Genomic DNA, 13,498 nt, shown 5'->3' with positions numbered 1-13,498 from the left:
GTCAATTATGAGAAATTACACTAAGTGTTAATCAAATACGATGATCGTTGAATATTTACGTGACCTAGCAATAAAAAAGAAGTTATTTGACAAAAAAACATTGTTCAACACAATTATAATGCATCCATTCTAGGTAACGTTGGGTGAAGGGTTAGCTATAATGTGATTATTCTTTTTCACGCTGCTTTATCTTGTGCAAAATGTTTTATCTCGTTCCATTCTATACCTGGTTTTTCCGCTTTTTGTCAAAATTGATTACACCATCTTAATCGCTGTCTCTGCTCCATAACTTCGTATACTTTTTTGCTTAGTTTTTCGTCATTCATTCTGCGTATATGACCGTGCGATCTTTCTCCATTTCCCTCTACTATATTTTTGTATTTCTTTTAACATTTCTTTAATAGTGGACTAAGTACCCATCCATGTTTTAACCTATTTTTGCCTTGAATTCTGAAGATTTTTAATTGTGTGTTTTTACCTTATTGCTCTTATTACATTTCTTCCTACTGTGACGAAAGCATTTTTTAGATCAATAAACACATATAGATTTCTTTTTGTTTTCTCAATAGCTTTCTTCCTGTCTGTCTCAGTATAATAATGAGATCTTGTGAGCTTCTTCCTATCCTAAATCCGTAATGAGATTCTTACAAATCTATTTTTAGTTTTTCCGTAATTCTTTTCCAATATTCTAGTCTTTGACGCTTATGCTGTTTGACTCCACTTCTTTCCTTACCTTTCTAATCTTTTGTCGAGTCTTTTTTCATTTTTAAATTCTCTATGTTCTATTTTAATGTCCTCAGTGCTGTTCATTAGTAGGAGCAGTTTCTCATCTTTTGTGCTAGCTGCGTTTGATGATCGCACTTTTTTTGCTTTTTGAGAATAAATTTTGCTCGTCATCAATCTTTATCTTATATAATCTGAGGTATCATCACTGTATATATTATTTATTTACATCTTTGCGGTATAAACTTTACACAGTTCAATTTTTTTAAGGTTTATTTTCTCTTAGAGCTGTAATTTTCAACCTATTAATTTATTTATATTATTAATAATTCCCTCTCGTGATATTTGAGTCAATTTGGCAACGTCGCAATTATCTTGAACACGATTCGTTTGCGTGTTGGTTAGGTTCTTATTTTCCTGTTATTTATGATCTCTTCTTTCCTATGTTTATGTTTACGTAGGGTTTTGTCCAGGTAGAACTACTATAACGTACTGTTTTTACACTTATAACTTACACACGCTGTTGAGACTAAATGTTCAATATACTTCAGTTTATTTTCGGTACTACACCCAAACATTCAGGAGAAATATTCGAGTTTTCAAAATAGATATGTGAATGTGAATCAGCGGTTGCCCAGAAAATTGGAGAGAATCTGTTGCTATAATAATAGCTAAGAGTAAAATACGGGGAATAGGGCAAATAGGACAGGCAATACCTTGAGAGTTAGTAGGCGTATCATCCTGATAAAAAAACACATTTTTGTCTTTACCAAATAAGACCGTTAAATCTTTTATTTGACGGAGAAGCTTCTACTTCTTCTTGAAACAATTGAAATACATGAAAACCGCGAAAAATAAACTTCTTCAAGTATGATTTTGATATCTACGGTTTTTGAATTGTTTTTTCTGTTTTCCCTTTTCTTATTTCTTCAGAGCACCCTTCAAAATAACTTATTGATCACCCTTGGTACCCAAAGTGACCGACAACGGAGATATATCGTATATATCGTTGCAACGAATTACCATAAACCTAACATAAAGATGGCGCATTAAACAATTTTCTTAGTTGTATTGCACTCTGCTTAAAGTAATAAAAAGTTGACCCTGAAGCTACACACCTATTTATATACCAATAAAAGGTAATTATGTACATGGAGAGTTATTTTTTTTTATTTTTGTACAGCGTACAAATCTGAACAATTGAAGGGGTTGTAGCAAAAGTATTATACGTGTCATGGGTAGTGTTTTTGTTATAAGTACATCAAAAGGCTCTATTCTTTCGGTATAAAAAAAATATAAGCAACTTCTGTGGCTTCTAATGAAAATAAATTGCAGCAAAATTGGTATAAGTTCACTTCTTTCTGTTTTGTAATCAACAATATTCGTTAATTAGTACCCTCTAAATATATTTAGTCGCCCATCTATGGATTTTAGGACATTCGGGACTGGAGGGAAGCGGTAATAAATCTGAGATCTACGTCCAAAATTTTTGTTTGCTGTTTAACTGTATTAATCATCTTTGATTTAACCTTTCAGTAGACGCAGTTTAACACGTTCACGCCGTACCAGATACATGGGTCTGGTATAAACTTTACGTTCAACCGGCACTGAAATTTGGAGATCTTGCGCTAGCGCCGACAACGATAAAATGGCTAATTATGAACTAAATATTATGATATAGGTACCTACGGAATCGTCATGATGTGCTTTATATTTTAGTTCTGTTTTAAGTTACCAGATGCCAGCACCTGGTAACGTCCCACAAAGAAATTTTTTACGCTATGGGATTTACCAGAACTCCGTATCTGGTTATTAGTGTTATAGTAAACATTGTACAAGTCTGTTGTTTTTTTATTAAAATCCATAAAAATGTCGTCTAGAGGCGAAAAAATGGTTAAAATGGTGCTAAACAAGCACCAAAATGCTTGGATACAAACTGAAAGTGAATCTGATAGTGATCCATTTGAAAACATATTCAATGTGAAAATATGAGCCCGTTGGATATTTTTTGTCTATTTGTCACAGATAAAATTTTGGAATTAATTGTTCAAGAAACCAGAACATAGATATGCAGAACAAGAAATTGGTGTACATAGTATCAAACAAAAATCTAACATTAAGTGGGTTCCGACTAATAAAGAAGAAATTAAAAAATTCTTTAGTATCGTGATCTGCATGGGATTCGTGAAGGTCCCTAATATTCGATTATATTGGTCCAAAAATGACCTTTATAACAATAAGTTTATCTCCTCAGTTATGACTAGGGACAGATTTTTGTTAATTCTATGGTATTTACATTTTCAAAATAACGACGGTATACTAGAAAGCAACGATAAATTATACAAAATCAGACATGTTTTAGACTTACTTAATGACAGATTTATGAAAATCATGACTCCAGGACGGAATGTAGTCATAGACGAAAGTATGGTACCATGGCGTGGTCGTTTGAGTATGCAGCAATATATAAAAAACAAACGCCATAAATATGGCGTTAAATTATATAAACTATGTACCGTCAGTGGATATACATATAAAGTGATGGTTTACTGTGGAAAAGAAAACAATATGATAAACAAAAGCCATTCTCAGAAAGTTGTGCTGACCTTAATGAATAGCTTGTTAGATGTCTGACGAACTTTATATGCTGATAACTTTTATTCGGGCATTCCTCTTGCAAAAGATCTATTAGATCGCCAAACTTTTTATTGTGGGACTCTTAGAAGCAATCGGAAAGGTATTCCAAAGGGAATAGTTCAAAAGAAACTAAAAAGAAAAATGAAATAATTGGAATAAAAAATAAGGACAATATAAAGGTAATCCGTTGGCAAGACAAGAAATCTTGTTGGTATGTCTGAGCATACCCTAAATTTCTGCACTACGGGCAAGAAAAAGAGATCAAAACTAAGGGAGGAACCAGTGGAATATATTTTTAAACCGCAAGTTATCCAAGACTACAACAAAGCTAAAAAAGGTGTAGATTACAGTGACCAAATGGCAGCTTATTATTCTTCCTTACGAAAAGGTCTTAAGTGGTATCGTAAAGTAGTCTTCGAACTAATCTTTGGTGCTACAATAATCAACAGCTGGATTATCTATAATAAAACAAACATCGAAAAAAAAGATACCAATGCTAACATTTCGTGAACAGTTAGCATAACAACTTTCAAATCAAAATGAGTGTATTTCTGAAACCAACTTATCAAAACGGAAACATTGTCTGCAACGAGAAGAAGGTCCTGGTAGAAAACGTAGACGAAATTGCGTTGATTGTTACAAGAAGTTGAGACAGACTATGAAAAGTAAGGAAGCTGACAAGAAGGTGACCAAAGTAAACACTTTTTGTGAAAATTGCGAAAAGAAACCGGCTTTGTGCTTAACTTGTTTTAATGATAGACATATCTAATTATTAATTACTATTTTAATTACTATATATTTTTGTACACTTTAATATTACTTCAAATAAAAATTAATCATTTTAGTTATTTTTTAAAAGTAAAATATTTCAAATTGCCACATAAGTATCAGTATATTTTTTATATACCGTAAATACTCTACCGGACATCGGAATCTGGTGCTATGTCTGCCAGAAATGGATTAGAGTGTTTACTATGAGATGGCAGTGTTAGATTCAAGGTAATTTCAAATACAAAGTCACAGAAACCATTTATTTATAGATATGTTTACCAGACCCATAGGTCTGGTATCGTCCGAACAGTAGACAGTGTTACCAGATGCAGGGATCTGGTAATGTCAATAAATGTTACTGACAAATTTAATGCCGTCGTGAACGTGTTAATGTTGTGTATCAGTAGTTCAATCAGTTTTTACTTTATGCGAAATTTAAAAAATGTAAATATTCGACGTCATACTTGTAATATTATGACTGAAGTCAACTAGCTCATAAGCTAACGTCTAAAGGTGGGAAACTATCGATAGTCCTAATGTAATTTAATGTAAATTAGAGGTTTCTATCGATAATTTCCCACCTCTACTACTTTCATCTCTTTTTATTTCACAACGTGTTATGTTTTCTATCTTTTGCGTTATTTTGCCGGTTCTTAAGGCACTCATCACTGTATAATGTCTTGTATTGATATCATCAGTTCGCATGTACCTCAGTAAATTTCTGAATCTCATGATGTTTATTGTCAGTCGAAAAACCTCTATACCGGTGCCGTCCGTTTTCCACAAGTCTGTTGTATTAAAGTATACACCTGCAAGATATAAGAGACCTAAAAGGGCACGAATTTCATCAATGTTTGTTGGGTATATATCTCGATCGCGACTGAACTTCTGTTTTTTTGCTTCTACTTTGTATTGGTATCAACAATGATTTGCAACATATCAGTATCAAATAGATTGCTCCAGATATCTAAAATATCGGTTTTTTGTCTGACACATTGTTTTGAACCCGGAAGCTGCAGAATAATATTTTCACTTCGAGTTCTGACGTTCTTAGGGGCAATATGCTTAGCCCATTTTGTTTATTATCTTTGCCCAAAAAATATGGACCAATGCAAAATATGTCTTATTATCTAATTCCTCATTTTCCTGTTCCGTGTCTCTTCCCTCCAAGTTTTCTTCTACATGATCTTTTTCTCCCGATTCCTCTTCATCATCATACTCATCACCCGTCGAAATTTCTTCAAAAAGTGCTAACATTGCACTGGTTTTACAAATTACAAACTTACAGTTCGAGCATCAACACTGCAATGGGACACAGTCGATAAATGTAGGTATCTATCAAAAGAAGGTACAGAGCCGGAGAAACTCTAAAGCTTCCGATTGGCTTTAGAATTGACCGTCATTGATTCCCACCGGCCTCCTAGACACGCTGTGTCCACTGAAAGGTTAAAGAGTTCTCTATTAAATTCTTCAGTTAATTTTTTTATATTATCCTTAAGTCGTTTTCTTTTAATTTCATTTTTTATTTTACATTAATAAGTTCCAAAGAATTGATATAGGAAAGGCAGCAATAAAAGTCAGACCAATCTCCACAGAATTGCCTCCATTCCTTATTAACTTTTAAAACAACAATAAACATTTTTTATACTACTTTTAGCTCTAATTATTTAAGTTTATTAAGTTTAAAGTATATTACGTTGGAGTTGTGTATTTTTGGATAAAAATCTTTTTTTTTAAACACCGACGAATTGCTTAAAAAATATTAACCACAGTTTATACTATTTTCTTGTTTCTAACACCACAATTAATCCCTTCGGAAATATTTTCTGTAACGTTTATGTATGTTCTTAAAAAGGGATGCACTCCCACCAGCAGGTGCCCCTATACGTACGTCAAACATTGACGGAATAGTTGTTTACACCTTGCTAAGCCTCTTCGAGAATTCCATTGACCTATTCGCCTTGTTGGGACATCCTGTATAATTTATAATAATACAATACAGTTACCTGAGAGTTTTTAAGGCATGACTGTGTGGTCCTTGGCGTACACAATAGACGGATAGGCCAGCTGTGCTATGAATTATTCGATTCGTAATCGTTCTCAATTAAATTCTTTGTATTAGTCAAATATGTAATATGTCTGGTTGGAATTAAAGCATACATGATTTTGTAGACTATGCAAACGTTTTGAGTCTGTAAAATGTGTTATAATTTATGGACAATGAAAGAAATATTTATCTTTAATATAATAATGGACGAAATAATACATGCAGTACGTAAAAGTCATGGTTACAGAATGGGGAACAATGAAATCCAAATATTATGTTATGTAGAAGACGCCGCATTAATCGCCGAGACAGAATACGAGCTCCAAAGATTAACACACAACTTCAATACAACAGTCAAGAAATACAATATGATAATATCAGCAGAAAAAACCAAATGTATGACAACATCCAAATACCCACTATAAAATAATAAAGTAGGAAGCAAGGTTTAGATATCTAGATCTATCTAGCAAGAAGAAATAGAAGAAGAAAGCAAAATTACTTTGCGGCAAGTCACCTAATATTTTTTGCAAGCTTCTTCGCATTTTTGTATACTTCTCCGATTTCTTACATTTTTTTTTTCATTTTTTCGTGGTAGTCTCTCGTAGAGATGGAAACAAATTCTAACTAACCTTGATCAAGAAATCCTTTATCTCGCATAATATGAGTGATAATCGAACGACCATATTTTCCTTAAATGTCGTCTATCCCAAACGAAGTCTCATTGATGCAAATTCTTACAGAATTTAGGTATCTCTTGTTAGGTCTTGCAAAGTTTCTCACTATTAATATCTGCTAAAAGTTTGTCCAAAATGGATTACCTTTTTTGAAATTGTAAACTAGTGGTAACTAGTGCGTTGGTAACCCTTTTATATTAAGGTTCTATGAAGGGCGTCGATGGCAACAGAAAATATATTCTATATCGTCTGTCATGTGAGACATAACCATTATTGGTAAAACCATGTATAGGAGGAAATAGAAGTAAAGTATATAAACATTGATAAGTCTTTAATATATTACAGAAAAAATAAGTTTTAAGTTGTAATTTCTTGAGGTTATTTTAAGCCTTTTATCCCTATAAGAGGATAAACGACTAGAAGAAGAAACTAAGTTTATAAAACGTAATCAATTATAAAACTTTCAGCTCAATGACATCAAAATTACCCGGTTATTTAATAAAAGTTCACTACTATTTTTTTTACACATAATATACATTTTGCGATTATGACATCATTATGCCCACTCAACCGCCTCAAATATGCTAAATGGTTAATAAGAGACAAGTTTATAAAAACTAGCTCGTATATTTTAAATAATTACAGGATATGTACGCTGAAACTATACAGTATGGACAAGATACAAAATACTTGACATATATGTTTAATAAAATTTTTAAGTTAATGGCACTGGCAAAGCCAAAAGGCCAGTCATGTTAGTTGTTTAATAAAATTTACCTACTAAAATCCTAAACGGTACGAAGATTTTATCTTAATAAGTCACATAAAACTTCTTCGCATCATTTATGCCAGAGCATTATTTAATGAAACAAAGACTGTAGATCGGTATAGATGGAAAGAATAAAAGAACCATCTTAAATCTACCAGATAACTTAAACTGGAATCCGAAAGAGGCGATGTAAGTGAATAAAGATCTATCGACAGAAGCATTTTGACTTCCCACAAGGATTTTCGCAGTTTTATTATATCACCGATATCATTCAACATATAAGTTGAAAATATCTTTGAAATAGCGTTAGAAAATGAAACTACAATAAAGGTAGTCAAATTAACGAGAAACCTATTAATATATATTAATGGCCAAAAAAAATTGCATCACTTTGTATACGGTTTTTTATTTAGATCAAAAGCATTTATTTGAAAGTCTTATCTAAAAATGTATACATACCTATGTGATTTTACCTCGCTATCTTTTCTTTAACCGAAGTTTTTTTTTTTCGCAAAAACAAAAACGATAGAAAGTTTATTTCTGTTTTGTTATCTGCGGTAACTAGTAAACCTAGATATGTAAAATTTTTCACGCTTATGCGTTATGCTATTGTTATCTGCGGTAACTAGTAAACCTAGATATGTAAAATTTTTCACGCTTTCGATGTTATAATCTCCAAGAAAAAGATCACCTGCGGATTATTTTTTTAAAAAGAAAAAGTTTTTAAAGTCTGTCAAAAAAGTATTTTTGGACCACTTGTTGACAGATTCACGATATTTCGTACTAAAGTTTTTACTGCAAGGTAAAATAAATGGTCAGAGGAAAGATAGAAGAAAACATTTGCAATATTTGTGCAAATACAGGTTGGAAATATCCTCATATTGTGATGAAAGAAAATGAACAACGATCTCAACATACGGGAAGTATCCGGAACTAGGAAAAGAAGTACTCTAGTATTAGATCTTCTTTTCCTCTAAATACGTTCTTTTTCTTCTTATAGTGCCGAACACCTTTAATGCGTTTGAGAATTATCTTAAGACAAGACGTCTGTCTTTTGCGTCATGCAAAAAGCTCACCAGTGTTATTTATGCCTGTCCAGTTTCTTATTTTCTGTAGTTATGTCGTTAGTCTGTGATCCACTCCTCTTCTGCCCTCAATCCTTCCTTGGATAATTGGTTGGGGGATTGCGTATTTTTTTGTCTCAGGATACAGCCCAGGTATTCAATTTTTTGTACCTTTATCAAGTTGAGTAATTCTCTCAGTAGTTACCCTTCTTAAACTTCCTCATTTCTCACCCTATCTGTCAATGGTATGTGGAACGTTCTTCGCAAGGTCCACATTTCGAAGGGCTGTGACGAAATATTAAGATATTAGAATTTATAAATAATCTTATAAATAATAGTGTTCGAACATCATTTAGTTGGGACAAATACCATCCGAAGTAGTAAAAGAAAAGTTAAAGAAAAAACTGTTGCTCTTCAAAACGACTGTGGTATTACAGTTCTTAAATGGAAAGACAAAAGAGATGTTTTGTTATTAACCACTAAACATATACATAGATCAAGTTATGGAAGTACATACTCGAAGTGGCATAAAATCTAAATCATGTGCCATAATAGAATATAATATCGTCAAATCTGCTATTGATTTATCTGACTAGACGGCATCCTACCATCGAGCTTTAACAAGATCTGTAAAATAGCATCGAAAAGTTGCATTCGAGATTATTCTAAATACAGCTGTAGTAAACGCAATGTATCTGTATAATTCAGTGACAACAAACAAAAAAATGAAAATTACAGAATTTACAAAGAAGAGTTGGTAAAAAGTCTTCTAACAAAAAAGGCAGCAGAAAGTTCTGAAAATATAAATCGTCGCATTATCTTCTTGCAATTGTACACTTAATTCGTTACGTTCTTTTTAGTCTTTCGTTTTTTGTTTTTTTTTTGTGTGAAACGTAGTAATGTTTACTTAAATTCTAAATTGTTTATACTTTAATATCATTCATATCTATCGTTCAAAATTGATAAAGTTATGGCTTTTTATAGAATTTCCTAAACATTTTTAAGTACCAACGTGACATTTTTATGTTTGAATTAAGTTTTTAATAATAAAAGATAAGGAAATGTCTGACATCATACTTACTTTGTGAATTTTATCTAATAAAGATAATTCACGAACTTTCCTGATACTAAATTCAAAGAAATTTAGAAAAACACAAATTTACCCTGGATATGACTAGCACACACTGTTTGTAGAAATGATATCATCTTCATCATCTATTCGTCTTTATTTTTCTGTTGTGAAGCCACAACGTCAAGCCATTATACAAAGACACTTCAAAAGAAGCATCAGTCTTAGAACATAAGAAACATGCAACTAAAGAGGCAGAAATAATCAGTTTACAAGCAAAATTAGAGAAGATTCTCTACCAACTAAGAAACAAAAAATTCCAGGGGTACATGGAATACCAGCGGATACTCTAAAAGGTGAGATTGGTATAAATATAATACTAGATATGTGCAACATGATATGGATCACAGATGAATGGCCTGAAACATTTTTCCTTATCCATAAAAAAGGATCACTAACCGTATACAGCAATTACATACTTACAGCCATTGCTAGTATTCCATATACAAGCAAAATATGGTGTGATTTAGTAAACATAGGAGGATCTGCCTGCATGTCTGACAAGAAATCCTTACTGGGATCTTTAATTTTCTATTCAGAGATAGCCACCAAATATAATACCTATCTAATAATTACATCTTAACTATACCAAAATGAGTTGAATGCAATTCATTCAGTAATTTATTCTGTAGTATACTAGAAACAATTAATCTTTATCACTACAATAAGACGCCATCTTCAATATATATTCCACTTCGTCTAAGTAGGGTTTAAATTCTAATTTAATCTTTGTTGTTGGCCATTTGGCCATAACATATTTAGTTACACAAGACAAAAAAATTAGAGATACCTCTCATCATCATCAATTAGCCTATATTTGTCCACTGCTGAACGTAGGCCTCCCGTAAAATGTTCAACCTATTTCTATCTTAAGCTTCTTGCATGTGTTGTTGATATCATCCGTCCATGTAGTCGGTGGTCGTCCTCTGCTTCGATATGCCTCTTGCCTTGGTCGCCATTCCAGAATATTTCTGGTCCATCTATCATCCGTTAATCTGGCAACATGTCCGACCCAAGCCCATTTAGCCATGGCTATTTTTTCAACTGCATCTGTGACTCCTGTTCTTCTTCTTATTTCTAGGTTTGGTACTGTATCTCTGATGATAATACCTAATATTGATCTTTCCATAGCGCGTTGTGTAACTCTTATTTTATCTATTGTTCTTTTTGTCAGAGTCAGTGTTTCTGCACTATTTGTAAGAACCTTTTAAAAATCTTTATCAACGTCTGTTTTGCCTTGCAATTCTTAGAAGGCACATATTAAAGCAAAATTCTGAATTTGGTTTCGAAAATTAGTTTACGGATTTTAATATCAGATGTCGCTATTTGCGTCTAAACCAAGCCATGTTAGAGTTGCTTCCTAAGACAGAAAGTTGTCCTCTGTATCTGTAGTCCGCTGTATATGTAGTTATCCCTGTATGTGAAATTAAATCTTAACTGTCTTTCCCTTTTAAAAAACCTTTATCCTTATCTACCTTATCGACCGAAGAACTATTAAAAATCATCCAAAGCTACGACGAGGAAACTCCCGATGGAACACAAAAAAAGTTTTTTCACCTTTGCTCGTTTGAACTTGCTTGGAGAGGCAATGAGGCCGTAAACTGCAAGATTCACTTTTTCCAGAAGGAATTTGATGTTATGGGAAAATTTACGGGCCGAAAAATTTACGGGCCGAATTGAATTGAATTTTTCCAAAACAAATCAAGGCCGTTTGAAAAGTTTGGTAAGCAGCCAATGGCTGGTAAGAATTTCATCAATTTCATCAAATTTATGCCCAATTAGATTATTTTTGAAATTGATGGAAAAAAGATTTTATCAGACCGACTCTTTCTTATCGTTCACACCAACTGGAAGGATGGATCTTGGTTCAAAAACTGTCCACTAGGAATTAACACCGTATCTAAGTGGACAAAAATGTCAGCTGAAAAGACTGGAATAAACACAAACAAAAATATAAAATAACAAACCATTTTCATCATTCTTTAGCTGTGTCAGCCTTGTTTAAGCAAGGTGTTTCAGAACAGGAGTTAATTAAATTAACGGGCCACTCAAATGCAAGCTCTATAAAACCATATATTCAACTGGATTCCAGTCACCACCAGAAGTTGATCGAAAATCTCAGAACAACAAATGATGCTGGACCTTCGAGTTCCCAAATGCTTCAGGTCAATAATACACAAAATCATGCTTTGGTAGAAAAGAATAGGAAAACTACTATAGCTTATAATAATTGTACGTTTAATATTGTTAACAAATAAATAAAGATTATGTTTCGTTAATATGGTGCATTAATTGTCTCATGAAATAGTCTTGTCGAATATCATTCAAGAGAAAATTATTTACAGGCAAAATTTTCTTCTGGTTTTATTTAATTTTTTTGGCTTTTTCTTTTCAATTTTAGCTTATGAAATTTTGACAAAATCACTCGACTGACGTCCCATGATTTAACTGTCAAAATTTAATTCGCGAAAATTGCCAGGCAACAAACTTTCATACTAGTCGAATATATTGCCGACAAAATTTTCTCTCTTATTATATTATATATGAAACTTTTACCTTGTATAATTTTCTTGTAGGAGCAATATCTCTCGTGCTACAGGCGAAAATATGGGCGCAAAAAGCAAAAACTTTCGATTTTTTTTCAGATTTTGCTAAATAAAAAATTAAAAATAAGGTTTGCAACACTGGCGCATATCGGGATTATTAAAACAAGGAACATCCTGAAGTGGTTCCAGCAAAAAAATTGAGTCCTATGGAGAATAAAATATAAAATAGATATAATAAAATATGGACTAGTTATAATTTGTTTATCAAGGTGAGATCAGAAGGATTAGAGTATAAAGTCACAATCATTGCAAAATTATATCGTTCTCCCAATAAAAGATGTTGAATAACTACAGCAATAAAAAAAAATAACCTTCACGTGCAGTATTTCTCTAATCGGGTAAAAAAAGTTCATGAAAAAACTAACTTACCCACAAAAAAAAGTACCCGCCAAAATCCTTCAAGAATATCCACCTGTAAAACACACAACAGTCGCAGTCGGTCCTAAAGGGAAACGCAGTGAAAGTTACACAAAACAGACGAATCGAATCGTTCGCTCGGCTAACAAAAACAAACCAATAACATATAATCACGTCGCGTGCGTGTACCTCTCACGAAGCTTATACACTGAAACTGCACTCTGCACTGAAACTGAAAATAAAGGAGTGAGAAACAGCGTTCAACTCCTTCCAATCCATATCTGCTAAGATTGTGACCACGGCGTGAGTCACTTCCTTCACACATGTTCCTCCAGATAACTTATACGCTTGACATACTTATTATTCTTTTGTGATCACTAATTTGTAATAGCAAGCGCATTTGCCAGAATTCTTTTTGAAAAATACCTAACTACATTTAAGATTTTTGTTTTTTGTTTTATTTCTGAAGGTTGGCTCGTTTTAGAGTTGTGTTGAATCAAATCAAAAATCAAATGTATTTAGGCTTGCAAGATCTATATCAGATAAACAAATAGGGGAGAGTGAGCCACATTGATGCATTTTTTATATTTTTGATGATTTTTTTTTAGTTCAAATTCAAAATGCAATTATTGAATCTATTTATAATCAAACATAACAAAGGATTACATATCATCCATTAAATCTGTGCAATTCAGGAAAATGGCCATCTGATTGGTGT

At 32.7% G+C, this 13,498-nt stretch overlaps 2 protein-coding genes across 2 annotated transcripts in view; one reads left to right on the top strand and one right to left on the bottom strand.

Moving 5' to 3' along the window:
- The window catches only part of LOC140440955 (shootin-1-like), a 59,311-nt gene extending 46,245 nt beyond the window's left edge, over positions 1 to 13,066 (bottom strand). The window contains exon 1 of the mRNA XM_072531312.1: positions 12,793 to 13,066. The gene's annotated coding sequence lies outside the window, so the exon portion shown is untranslated. The remainder of the gene's footprint in view (positions 1 to 12,792) is intronic.
- The window catches only part of LOC140440958 (triosephosphate isomerase-like), an 80,863-nt gene that overhangs the window by 46,837 nt on the left and 20,528 nt on the right, over positions 1 to 13,498 (top strand). The window lies entirely within an intron of this gene.

Source organism: Diabrotica undecimpunctata, chromosome 5 (genome assembly GCF_040954645.1).
Source record: "Diabrotica undecimpunctata isolate CICGRU chromosome 5, icDiaUnde3, whole genome shotgun sequence".
Taxonomy (NCBI): domain Eukaryota; kingdom Metazoa; phylum Arthropoda; class Insecta; order Coleoptera; family Chrysomelidae; genus Diabrotica; species Diabrotica undecimpunctata.
Note: the sequence above shows the minus strand (reverse complement) of the source record. Positions and strands in the feature narration are given on the sequence as shown.